This window comes from Prunus persica, chromosome G6 (genome assembly GCF_000346465.2).
Source record: "Prunus persica cultivar Lovell chromosome G6, Prunus_persica_NCBIv2, whole genome shotgun sequence".
Classification (NCBI taxonomy): domain Eukaryota; kingdom Viridiplantae; phylum Streptophyta; class Magnoliopsida; order Rosales; family Rosaceae; genus Prunus; species Prunus persica.
In genome coordinates this window covers 12,095,882-12,110,224 of record NC_034014.1, presented here as the reverse complement: position 1 = coordinate 12,110,224, position 14,343 = coordinate 12,095,882, and the positions used below count along the sequence as shown (strand labels likewise).

The 14,343-nt window shown below is 41.6% G+C and overlaps 1 pseudogene; it reads left to right on the top strand.

Moving 5' to 3' along the window:
• On the top strand, nucleotides 10,901-13,535 carry LOC18773840 (annotated as a pseudogene).

Here is a 14,343-nt window from a genome sequence, read left to right as displayed (position 1 = left end):
GTGCCTCACTCCCCTGGACAACAACTGTGGACCCTAGCACCGGCCCACTAGGCCTCAATCTCACGGCCTTGGACTGGCGTTGCCAACCTCTCAAAATCCTCGACCTAGGCTTCGGAATGGCCGCCGCCATCATGCTGGGGGCTTTGTGAAGGAGAGAGAGAACGGTGGATTTTCTTAAAAAAGCAAACACTACTACGATTTACTGTTTGCACGACGGACGTTTGCGCGACGAACATATTTTCGTCGCGCAAAAATCACTATTGCGACGAAAAAAAAATACCGTAGCGCAAAGAGCAGAACTCTCGCGCGACGAAATATCTTCGTCGCGCAAAAATCACTATTGCGACGAAAAAAAAATACCGTAGCGCAAAGAGCAAAACTCTAGCGCGACGAAATATCGTCGTCGCGCAAACAATCTATGCGCGACCAAAACTATTTCGTCGCGCAAAGGTCGGGGAAAAAAACCCAGTTTTTATTTTTGGCGCCAGAATCTTGCGCGACGATAAAAATCGTCGCGCATGACAATATTGCGCGACAATAAAAATATTTCGTCGCGTAAAGATGGACAGAAAATTGTCTAATTTTTGTTGCTGTAAAAACCTTTGCGCGACGAACTTGTTCGTCGCAAAAGACGCCTTAGCGCGACGGAAATAAGTACCGTCGCGTAAGAAAACGAGGGTTACTTAATTTTGGCGGCAAAATGCAGAGTGGAAAAAACTGTTTTTGCGCGACGGAATTACCTTCGTCGCGTAAAGTGTAATGACGTTGCTTTCTTGCGCGACGAAATAAATGTTATTTGCGCGACGAATAATGTTATTTGCGCGACGGATGTTTGTGCGACGGATAATTTTGTTCGTCGCGCAAAAAACCTGATGTCGGCAGGTAATTGCGCGACGGAAATGTTTTTTTGTGCGACGGAAAAGTGGGTTTTCGCGACGGCATTTTGCGCGATGGATTGGGTTGTTCGTCGCGCAAAGTCCTTCTTCTTCATTTTAGTATCTGCCATTGCAGAGGCAGAATGCAGTTTCTGCATTCTGCCTCTCTCTCACTCTCCCACTGCATTCTGCCTCTCTCTCACTCTCCCTGCCATTGCTCTGCTGTGAATTCAGTACGTTCATTGGGTATGTATTTTTTGTCGTTAGTTTAAATGTATTAATGTAAATTCTTAGTAACGCTATTAATTTTGTTATCGTTAGGGATATTTGTGATTGGTGATTGGTGGAGAACGATTTAGAAGGTATGTTATTGTAAAAGTTTGTTTGTTATGTTTGTAATTTTTTTGTGAAGTTATATGTGTATAATGTTGTGAAATTGTGCGTGACATAGCACAATGTGTTGTGATGTACGAAGTTAATTGAAATTAACTTCGTACTTTTATTTTTATATTTAGTAACACGTAGTTTCCCGTTCGAGATTAGTTGGATTTCGTGCATGGATGCGTAATGCATGACTGCGGTCCAATTAATTCTTGAATTGTCCCATTATTTGGACAGTTTGGTAATGCATAGTGTTGTCACATAATCTTCGGCTACAGGATTAGGTTTCGATTGTGGAGATTTCGGTGTCATCTCGGTACGTTCTTCGGGTGGTACGTAGGTATTTATACCTATGCCCACTTCAAGAATTGTGTCGAGATGCTGCCGAAATTAATCCACGTCGAAATCTAATCTCATGTAGCCGTAGGTTACGTGACAGGACTATGCATTCCCGAATGGGATAGGGCCCTTACCGGAGGCATAACGTGACATTATAACTTCGTATGAAGTTGTTGTGATTGTTGTGTCGTGATTGTGGTTTCAGGAATTATGAGCAGAAGGTGGATACATAACCCGAATAGATGCGCAGACGAATACTTGGATGGAATCGAGGATTTTATTGAGTTTGCACGTAGACACAACCCGGGTGCAACTAGAATCCGTTGTCCTTGTAGGAGGTGTAACAACACGTTGTGGGAGACAATTGAAAATGTTGGATTTCATTTAGTAAGGAATGGAATGATTGAAACATATAGCATTTGGAACCTTCACGGCGAACAAGTAGACCATGCTTCTTCTTCAAATGCCCCGAGAGTGGACAATGTTGAACCTATTGTGGATCCTAATGATCAAGTCATGGGTATTATACAGGATGCTTTTCCATTCGCATCGACCAACATCAATCAGGAAGGGGAAGATGACGTGCCTACACCAATAGACAGTGCGGAGTTTGAACAGTATGAAAAACTGTTAAAAAATGCCAACCAAGAGTTATACCCGGGGTGCGAGAGCTTTTCCGTTCTCACTGCCATTGTGGAGCTAATGCACGGAAAAATAAAGTATCGTATGTCGAACTTGTGTTTCGATTACTTTTTGGGGGTTTTCAAGAGAATGCTTCCGACGGACAATTGTTTGCCGAAAGACCATAAACATGCGCAGAAGGTGTTGCATGGTCTTGGATTGGGTTATGAAAAAATCCACGCTTGCAAAAACAATTGCATGTTATTCTACAAAGAGCATGAAACGTTGGATACATGCCCTATATGCAATGAGTCGAGGTTCAAAATGACATCCCAGAATAGAACGACTAAGATACCACAAAAAGTGATGCGTTATATGCCCCTTAAACCTAGGTTGCAGAGATTGTATATGTCGACGCATACTGCCACAGACATGAGATGGCATAAGGAAAAACGGGTAGACGATGATGTGATGCGGCATCCTGCTGATGGGGAGGCATGGAAAGAGTTCGATCGAACGTTCCCCGAGTTTGCTGCTGATCCCCGAAATGTTAGATTGGGACTTGCCACTGACGGATTCAATCCGTATGGGGTTCTAAACCAACACCACAGCACTTGGCCGATTTTCGCATTCCCATATAACTTGCCGCCTTGGAAATGCATGAAAAAAGAATACATGATGATGACTGTTTTGATAACTGAGGATCCTGGCAGGTCAATTGATGTGTACTTAAGGCCTCTGGTTGATGAGCTGAAGGATTTATGGACAAACGGTGTTCGCACATACGATAAATCAACTGGGAGGATGTTCACTTTGCGGGCAGCAGTTATGTGGACTGTGAATGATTTCCCAGCATATGCAATGGTTTCTGGGTGGAGCACAAAGGGTTATATGGCATGTCCTGTATGCAAGGAAGATGTAACTTCTGGTTGGCACGCAAGAAAAGTTTGTTACCTTGGTCATCGGAGATGGTTGCCATGGGACCACGAATGGCGGGAAAAAGATAAAGAGTTCGACGGGAACACAGAGCGTCGCCTCAGACCTAGAGAATGGTCCGGTGATGAGATCTTGGAACAGTTGAACCGTTTGGATTTTGCTCCGTTCGGAAAAACAGTTAGTCGGACCAGACCTTCTACACATTTGAACTGGACGCACAAGCCTATGTTTTTTGAGCTCCCATATTGGTCGAAACTGAAATTGAGGCACAATCTAGATGTGATGCATGTTGAGAAAAATGTATTCGACACATTGGTGGGCACGATTCTAGATATCGAGGGGAAGACGAAGGACACGATCAAAGCTCGTCTTGATTTGGAAAGAATGGGCATACGAAGGGGTTTATGGATGAAGAAATACAGTGATAAAGCTAGAAGGGATCTTGCATTCTTTTCTATGAAACCGAATGACAAAAAAGAGTTTCTAAAGTTTGTATCATCTGTCAAATTTCCCGATGGGTATGCTTCTAATATCGCACGTTGCGTGAATGTCGATGGGGGTAAATTTACTGGACTTAAGAGCCATGACTGCCATGTGTTTATGCAACGCCTACTTCCTGTGGGTATTCGACACCTACTGCCGGAAGATGTGGTGAAGCCAATCATCTTGTTATCCAAATTTTTTTCCCAACTGACGGCAAAAACATTGCGAAGGACAGACATGTTTCAGTTGCGCCATGACATTGTCCAAGTCCTATGCAAGTTTGAGATGATATTTCCGCCAGCTTTCTTTACAAGTATGATGCACGTGATGGTTCACTTGCCAGAAGAGGCATTGCTTGCTGGTCCTGTCAACTATCGCTGGATGTATCCAATAGAAAGGTATATAATCTTTATCATTTGTGTATGCATCATTATCGACAATTTGCTAATTTGTATCATATCGTTTTATTTTGGCAGGCTTCTCGGAGAGCTGAAAAAAAGTGTACGCAACAGGGCAAAGCCCGAAGGATCAATTATAGAGGCTTGGGTTCAATATGAGTCGCTTACTTTCTGTGGAATGTATTTAAAAGATGTGGAGACGGTTTTCAATCGTCCTCAACGCAATAATGACGGAGGTATGAGAAATGAAAAACTTTCTGTTTTTGCCCAAAGCGCACGACCATTTGGAGATCCTGGACGAGGAGAGTCGTTTTCTACAAATGACATGGAGGTAGCGCATTGGTTCGTACTGAACAATTGTGATGAGATAATTGCCTACTTAGATGAGCATGAACAGATGATGAAGCGAGAACATCCATCACATTTGGTTGCCCGGAAACACCGTGAATTATTTCCACAATGGTTTTTGGATTCTGTAAGTTATAAGTGTTTTATAATTGACAGATATAAATTGTAGTATTTAATTTTGTCTGACTAACATGTAAATGGCTTTGTATACTATTAGGTGAATAAATTGAAATCATCGAATTCCCCCACTTACAGTGATGAGTTATATAACTTGGCGTTCGGCCCAATTCGCGCTGAATTGTTCTCGGGTTGTAATGTTAACGGCGTCAAATTTTTGGGGGCCGCACGAGATGACAAGTTGTGTACGCAAAATAGCGGTGTCCATGTCCCAGGTGGAGGCGAAAGTACGGACATTGATTTCTATGGCAAACTGACAACTGTCGTGCAATTGCTTTACAAAGATCGATACCAAGTCATCATGTTTAAGTGTCGATGGTTCGATACCAACCCAAATAGGGCGGGAAGTGTTAAAATCGACCATGGAGTACTGTCTGTGAACATTAACAGAACTTGGTATGATGACGACCCGTACATTTTGGCAAACATGGCGTCCCAAATTGTGTATCTAGATGACCCTAAAGCCGGGAACGGGTGGAAAGTTGTGCAGAAGATGGATCATAGGAACGTGTATGATATACCAGAACTAGACCCAAGTGACAACGCCGTCTACAATGTGGCTGACCAACGTTTAGAATCTTCAATGGAAAATGATGCGGAAACACTTCGAGATACAAATGTTATACAAGAACCGTTTCAAATAGAAGGAGTGTCTTCAGTCGAAATACCGATTCAGTCAATTACAATTGACCTCGGTGATCTTCCCCGATACGATGTTGCAGTGGGCCCTAGCAACGCCGATGATGCAGTTATAGAGGAGGAGGAGGAAGAAGATTGGGAGACCGAGAGTGATGATAGCGACGATAACGAAAGTTATTATAGTTCAGATGATGAATAATGAATTTATTTGTAAATTTATTATGTTAGTGTATTCATTTTGTGTAATACAAATCTTTGAATATATGCAGTCGTCCACATGTTTAAACAGAAAATTTAAGTTATTTCTCTAATATTAGCTGTGTGCCACTTATTTTTCTTGACTTTGGTTCATGATTAGTGGCATCAATCTAGTCAAACCGATAAATTCGGTCGATTCAAATCTTAATTATCAATTTAGCTTTGTTTTGATGAAGAAATACAAAGCCTTTCCAAAAAATACAAAGCATAAAAAATGATGAATACAAAACCTTTCCAAAAAATACAAAGCATACACAATTTGAATTAAAGGTGGAGTTTTGGCGCCAAATCCTTGCGCGACGGAGTATCATTATCGTCGCGCAAAAACACCATACGCGACGCATAAAAATGCGTCGCGTACATTTTGCGCGACGAATAAAGCTAGTGTTGCGACGAAAATATGTGCGTCGCGTATGGTACTTTTGCGCGACGATGAGAGTGACTTCGTCGCGCAAATATATTTTACGTAACGTTATAGTATAATATATACACACATATATATTTGAAATTGGCGATCGAAGTAGTTCATTGTATTCATATGGAGTGTAGGACTGTTGGTGCAAAAAATCATCAACATCGGAGTTCAAATAACCGTTCAATCATCACTTTTTATTTCGAACCGTCGAAAAGTTTTACCCCGTTACTTAATCTCTGAATGTTTTTTTTGGCCGATTTTTGCTGTCCAAGATCTCGAATTGTCAAAAAACAAGTTTGACGGCTGGATGACTGAAACTAGTTTTGTAGGCTGCGTGTGCTATCAAAATCATATATTCACCAAAAATCAAAAATTTGTTCACACATTTGTCAAAATGTAACTTAACGTTTATGTGGTATCCCCTAGTGTAAAAATCTGAAATTGAAGATCAAATTCAGTCATTTTATTCATATAGGGTCAACAAATGTTGCTATAAAAAATGATTGTAATCAGTATTAAAATAACCGTTAAATCATGACTTTTCATTTATAACCGTCGAAATATTTTGTCCTGTTTTCTTATATCTGAATGTTTGGTCGTTTTGATTTTTGGCGTATACGATCTCCAAGAAAAAAAAAAATAAGTTTGCCGGTTGGATCATTGAAACTATTTTAGGGTTTAGGGTTTAGGGCTTAGGGCTTAGGGTTTAGGGTTTACATTTTAGGGTTTAGGTTTTGCGCGACGAAACACATAATATCGTCGCGCAAAGTGAAAGATATTATGATTGCGCGACGGTTATGGTTTCGTTCGTCGCGCAATCTGGGACACAAAGTCCACCCCTCCATCCCCTTTCAACACTTAGTGAAAATTTTAACCCAATGAAATTCTACACTAGCGCGACGAATAAAACAAAAACGTCGCGCAAATAGTTTATTCGTCGCGCAATCCCTCAACCCTCTGAACACTTAGCGAAAATTTCAACCGAATCACAATCTTGAACTTGCGCGACAAATAACACGTCTTCGTCGCGCAAAAGGCAATGGCCCTTCAGCTCCAGCCAAACCCTAAACCCCAAAGGTAACATTGCGCGACGGTTACTTGTTTCGTCGCGCAAAAGACAGAAATGCTCCCGCTAAACCCTAAATCTCAATTTTTAGGCGCCGAGAATGTGTTTTGCACGACGAATATAATGTTTCCGTCGCGCAAGATCATCCTTTGCGCGACGCTTATTCACTTCGTCGCGCAAAAGGCGCAGACCCTTCAATTTCCGCCCCGCCCTAAACCCTAAATCCCAAAATTTTGGCGGTGAACAAAAACTTTGCGCGACGAATAAATTAGGGTCGTCGCGCAAGATTCATTAATGCTGTTTTGCGCGACAGAATTGTCGTCGCGCAAGATTCATTAAAACGATTTTGCGCGACGAATTATGTACTGCGTCGCGCAAACTCAATTAAATCTGCAGAAACGACCCGAGGCCTCCTTCTTCCCCATTTCTCTGGTTTTTCCTCCTTCCCTCAGCCCTCTCTCTCCGCCGTCACCTCAGCCACCTCCGCTCGTTCCGTGGCATCCTTGCCGTCGCCGTCGCCACCGTAGCCTCCTTGCCGTCGCCCTCACAACCGTAGCCTCCCTGCCTTCACCACCGTAGCCACTGCCGATTCTCTTTTCTCTGGGCCACTCCCGCGTCTGTTTTCTCTGCGCCACTGTAAGCCTCTATCGACTCTGTGTCCATTGAAGTATGTGTTAATTCAGTTTTTATTTTTGTATTTGTGTTATGATGATTTCTGTCAGTTTTGATTTTGATTTTGATTTTGTATTTGTGTTATGATTTCTGTATGTTTGTTATGATTGATTGGCTGGATGGATATGTTACTGGTTAGCTGATGGTTGGTTAGGATTTTGTGAATTTTCGCTATAGGAAATAGGAATTAAAACCCTAGGTTTTGGCCGGTTTGAATTTGGTTGCCGTTTGAGTCTTGATCGGATTTCGCCTATTGTGCGATCTCCAGGTTTGATATGTTCGGACCGTTGGATCGAACTGAAACTCATGTAGTTGTACGTTTGTGTTTCTAGGGTCGTTTAGGATTCGACCGATCGTTGATCGGAGTCCCGGATACTCCGAAATTCCAAACCCTAGGTCATGCTATGCTTTTAATTAATTAGTTTAAATTCTGAATGAAATTAAATGTGTAGATGTCAGACTTGATTAGACGTGGTAGGACGATGACGACTGCACCGAGTTCGGATCCCCCGGCTCAGTCGGCATCTGCTGCCACTGCTCCAGCTTTGATGGACCACGTGGTGGTTGGTCCCGGGGCGTCCCAGTCGCCCCTGGCGCCTGCGTCATCTGCGTCATCCGTGGCGCAGCCAGCTAGTGCTAGGCGGCGGCACCGGCCCACCGACTCCATCGACACGACATCGACCGACGGTACTGGTGCCTCGGGATCACAGCCAGGTATAACTACACTTTTGTATTGTTAATTTTATATTGAAATTTAACAATGTTTTTTTATTTAACATTAATACCTTTTTTCTTTGCAGCGAAGAAGAACACCCGAGGACCGTGTCGTCAGCTGAAGACGGCGAAGGTCACTCGGTTGACCAACAGTCGTATCAGCATCGGGTACGACGAGCGCCATCGGGCTGCACCGACGGCGGAGTTGCATAGCTCCTTGGCCCACGACATTGGCCACGTCGTGCGAACCCATTGCCCGATGCAATGGAAGTCTTGGAGGGTTATGCCTGACGAGATCAAGGCGGAGGTTCGCGGCCAGTTGTCGGTATGTACCTTACATTTTCAATATTTTTCTTTAAAATTGTATATTTCTATTACTTAACGTATCTAATTAATTGATTGCAGACGAACTATAACTTGGAGGATCTCGACGAAGAGTCGTTGACGTACGTCAACAGACTATTCGCTGAGAGGTACAAGCAGTGGAAGAGCGACTTGCACCACCATTTTCAGGCCTATGATGATCCGCAAGTCGCTCTTCATGAGGGTTGCCCGAAGGAGCTTGAGGGGCGGGAGGATAGTTGGGAGTGGCTCTGCGCTCATTTTCAAGCGCCCGAATTTGCGGTATTTTTTTTAATTATATTTGTTTAATTATTACTTATTACTTATTAATGTTTATTTTATTTTTTTATTTCATTATTATTTAATTTTTTATATTTTAACTAATATGTTTCATTTTTTGTATAACAGAATAAAGCCCAAGTGAATAAGGGTAATAGGAAGAAGAAGACCCTTCTCCACCATTCCGGCTCCAGACCCTTTTCGTATAGGATGGATGCACGGCGTCGGGTAATAATCACAAAATTTATATTTCATTTTTAATGTCATTTTTATTAATTTATTTTTTTCATACTAATATTTTTCTTCTCTTGTTCAATTTAGGAGGGGTCCAAGTTCCCAGAGATCGACGTCTTTGGTGACGTTTATGTTCGACCCGGGAATGAGTTGGCCGAGTCCCTTCATGTAAGTATTATTTAATTTTAATTCTTATGTTACGCATTCAATTTATATGCATGTTTTAATTTATATTTTATGTTATGTTCAACAGACGACGATGGTGGAGAGGAGCCAGTTGGTTCTTCAGGAGTCCGCCTCCCAGCTTCCTCCCGAGACCCCGATCGAGTCTGTGGCTCCTCCACAGGATGCTGGATTTCAGATCTTGACGGAGACGTTGGATCAGACTCTCGGGAGGAGGTCGGGGACATATTGTCGAGGGATGGGGAATGCCCGGAGGAGGGAGCCTAGACCTCGTTCATCGGCGCAGTCAAACAGTCAGGTCACTGCTTTGACAGCACAGGTGGCCACTCTTCAGAGCCAGATGTCGGTCATTCTGCAGTCCCTCGCACAGTCCGGCATTCCAGTCCCGCATTTTGATGCGCCGACCTCCGAGCCCGTCCATCCCGCGCAGCCCCATCAGACCACTGCCCCGGTGAATGCCCAGACCTCCGAGCCGCATACTGGCGACGACACGGTTGATTTTGATTCATTATTTGATTAGTGTATTTTTTTTCATCATAAACATTTATATGTTTGTAATACATTTATCTTATTTTATAAAAAAATTTTATTCTAATTTATTTTTATTGCAATTTCATTGTTTAATCAATAAAAAAAAAACCAATTTTATTTATAAAAAAAAAAAAAAATGTAATATTATTTTTGCGCGACGGCAAATGTTTCGTCGCGCAAACCTACACAAAAAATAAAAATTCAACTTTTTAATTACTTTTAATTCTTGCGCGACGAATACATGCGTCTCGCAAACAGGTTTTGCGCGACGAATTTGTTCGTCGCGCATTTCATCTGCGCGACGACAGAAATTTCGTCGCGCAAATATATGAGCGACGAAAACTTTCTCATCGCGCGAATGGTTCTGCGGCGAACATCTACGTCTCCCAAACAAGTTTTGCGCGACGAATGGTTTTTCGTCGCGCTAGTCTTGTCGTCGCGCAAATATACGTACGCCGAATACTTGTTCGTCGCGCAAATTTTATGCGACGAACAATTGTTTCGTCTCCATATCGTTGGTGCAACGATGGTTTACTCGTCGCACATGTTTGCGCGACGAATGGTTTTACCTCGTCGCGCAAAGGCTTTCTTCACGATCTTCGCGCGACGGAATATGCGCGACGAATTTTTTGTCGCGCTGAAGTTAGTGCGACTAAATGGGACTTTGCGCGACGTTTTGTTATTCGTCGCGCAAAGGGTAAAATGTAGTAGTGAAAGAAGCTCCTTCCCACAATTAAAAAAAAAAAGGTAGGCTGTTTTCTTTATTATTATAAAAAAGAAAAAGAAAAAAAGAAGCTGTCTCTTTGAAACCTGAAGCAGCAGGTTGTGTAAGTAAATATCTAATAATTTGTCCTTTTTGTATTAAAATAAATGTGAACCGTTGATCTCATCTGATGTATCCATACTTTTAAAGTATAGTAGAATTTTCGGTCTACAGTCGTCTGAAAATCAAGATGTTTCCATTTAAACACTGAGAATTTCAGTTCTCAGTGTTCAAAATAAGGCCATTATGACGTTAGTTGCAGCTGACCTCTTCATTGACAAATTTGTAAGCATTCTTGAGAGCGAAGCAGTATCCATAGCCGGCGTTCGTGATCAAGTTGATGAGATTAAGCGGGAGCTGGTGATCATGAAATCCTTCTTAGAGGATGATGACGGAGGCAAGAAAGCACACACAGAAGTACAGAAAGCGTGCGTCGCAAGTATTCGAGACTTGGCCAATGATGTCGAAAACATCATTGATGAATTCATGCATAACAAGTACAAGCAACAAAGGGGCGGTCCATGTCCAAAGTGGCTCCTCAAAACCATTCACTTTCCAAAGAACCTTTGGTATATGGGTCAAATAGCCAAGAAGTTAAAGAAAATTGCCGGAAGGATTAGAGCTATTCCAGAGAGAAATAAGAGATATGGTGGTGCTGTAGCCGTAGAAGGAAAATGTACTTCTGAGGATATTCGCAGATGGGTGCAGAACCAAGCGGAGTCTTCTCTTTACCATAAGGAGAATGAACTCGTCGGGATTGAAGACGATAAGAAAATGTTGATGGGATGGGTGATGAACAACGAGCAACACCAAATTGTTGTCTCCGTGGTAGGGATGGGAGGATCAGGGAAGACAACTCTAGTTGCAAGGACTTTCACCAACGAGGTAGTCAAGAAACATTTCGAATGTTACGCCTGGATTACTGTTTCCCAATCTTACGTGATTGAAGACTTACTTAGAAGATTGATCAAAGAATTCCACAAAGCAAGGAGGGAAGAGGTCTCTGCAGACATGAATGCCATGTGCTATATCGAATTGGTTGAGATTTTGGTTAACTACTTGGAGACTAAACGGTACCTTGTTGTATTGGATGACGTGTGGGATATCCTTCTTTGGGAAAGAATAAGGCTTTCATTTCCAGATAAACAACTTGGAAGTCGAGTCATGCTTACAACTCGAAGAGAGGACATAGGTTCGTACTCTTTTGGAGTTGAAAGCCATGTTCACAAGATTCAACCGCTGGAAAGGAGAGATGCTTCTTCAGCATGAAAGCCTTCTCAAGTTATCATAACAAATCTTGTTCACCGGAACTTCTGCCATTAGCTCGGGAACTTGTGGAAAAGTGTGAAGGTCTGCCTCTTGCAATTGTAGCCTTAAGTGGTCTCATGTCTTCTAAGAAGTCACTTACCGATTGGAGCGAAGTCTACAATAGCTTAAATTGGCATCTAACAAACAATTCTTTGTTAGAACCTATGAAGAGCATCTTGTTGCTTAGTTTCAATGATTTGCCATACCGATTAAAGCAGTGCTTTCTATATTGTTCCCTTTTTCCAGAAGATGAGGTGATCATAAATCAGAGGCTCATTAAATTGTGGATCGCCGAAGGATTTGTTGAACATGTCAAGGGGGTAACACCAGAAGAAGTTGCAAACAGCTATGTTATGGAACTCATTTTTCGTAACATGCTACAGGAAAGGTATCGAGAATGCCAACAAGCATGTAAGATGCACGATCTTATGCGGGAGATTGCTATGTCTATAGCAGAAAAAGAAAAGTTTTGTGTCGTTCTTGATGGGAGTGAAACAATGGAAGAAACTGGGGCCCTCCGTTTGTCAATTCAAACAACTAATGGAGAAATTGGATCACGCAAAGGTATGTCACGGCTTCGTTCTTTTCTTGTCTTTGCCACTGGCGTATCCTCATTCTCTTTCTCAAAGAAATTTCCTTTTGACTCTCCATTGTTGAGGGTTCTAGATTTGGAGGGTGTCCCAATTGATCGTCTGCCAGATGAACTAACGTACTTGTTTAATTTAAAATATTTGAATTTGAGAAAAACTCGAATTAAGGAGCTTCCAGAATCCATAAGACGGCTCAGCAAGCTTCAGACCTTGGACCTCACGTGGACAGAATAGAGGCACTTCCAGTAGGGATTTCCAAGTTGCTCAACCTGCGCCATCTTGTTATGTGGCATTCCAAAAGCGGTTCAGAGGTAGTTGGGGTAAAATTACCATCAAGTATTAGTAAGATGAAGAAATTGCAATCTTTAGGATGTATTGAATTAGAAGGAAATATTATTAGACTTATTGGAAGTATGACCCAGCTTAAGGTCCTTGGCATTACAAATGTGAAAGAAAGAGACGAGAAGGACCTATGTGCCTCAATTCAAGAGATGAAGGTCCTTTCCCATTTGCATTTATTGGTAGCAGATGGAGAGGAATTTCTTCGAGTTGATGCATTGTCTTCACCGTCATCCTACCTTGATAGACTTTACTTGATAGGCAAACTAGAAAAAGTACCACATTGGTTTTGTTCACTCCAGTGTCTTACATCTTTGCATCTGCACGGGTCCAGACTTGAAGAAGATTTACGACCTCATATTGAAGCATTGCCCTCTCTACTTTCGCTTTGCCTTAATGATTCCTATGTTGGGAAAGAGTTGTGTTTCAGTAGAGGCTTTGTGAAGCTTAGGTATTTGGAGTTGAGGAATCTCTCATTATTAAACAAGATGACCATAGAAAAACAGGTGATGCCAAATCTGGAGTTCTTAGGCATCTATAGGTTCTTGGGATTAGAGACATTGCCACAGGGTATTGAGCACCTTACTAAACTACAAGGATACACATTTGAATGTGTTTCAGAGAAATTTGTAGAGTCCATATGATAAGTCTATATTTTATATATATTTTATGCCTCCTTTGCTTATTTATTTATTAATTTCTCAGATTAAATTGGTTGTTTTTAATTGGTTTTGTGAGATTTGTGAAGGAATTGTGAAATAGGAGAAAGTGTGCTAAAAAAGGCAAGAAGATGAAGATCAATTAAAAAGAAGCCAAGTCATTCCTTTTGTTGCAAGGAATGTTGTCAAATTTCCTAGTTCAAGATGGTGCAAGTCTTATCAAGTCAAATAAGGAGAAATAAAGAAGACCTTATTTTAGAAGGAATCCTATTTTTATAACAATTGTAATTATTCCTTAGGTAGGATTTCTAGGAGTTTTATAAATAGGGAGTTTAGGTCATTGTTGAAAAGATCCATTACCCATCATCTTTTTCCACCATCGTCTTCTCTACCATATTTTTCCACCAACTTTCATTCAACCAGAGAAATATCAGAGGAAGCCAAGAATTTGCTGCTGCATTATTTGAGGAGCTTTTGAAGGTGTTCCTGTGAAGATTCTGAAGATCAAGTCCATCGGCCAAATTGGTTTTATGACAATAATTCTCTTGTTTATATTTTCTTCTGTCATGAACTAATTTCCCTTGCTAGGGCTACGATGTAGCCTAACCTTGAATACTTAATTTCTATCGTTATATTAATTTCTGATTATTATCTCATGTTGAGTATTTGTTACTGTTCTTAATGATTTAAATATCTAGCTAATATTTAATTGATGATCCAAGCGGAGACCGAGAGGAGATGTTTGGTGTTTGCTTCTTGTAACAAATACCATGACTTGAATGAGTGCCCGAGA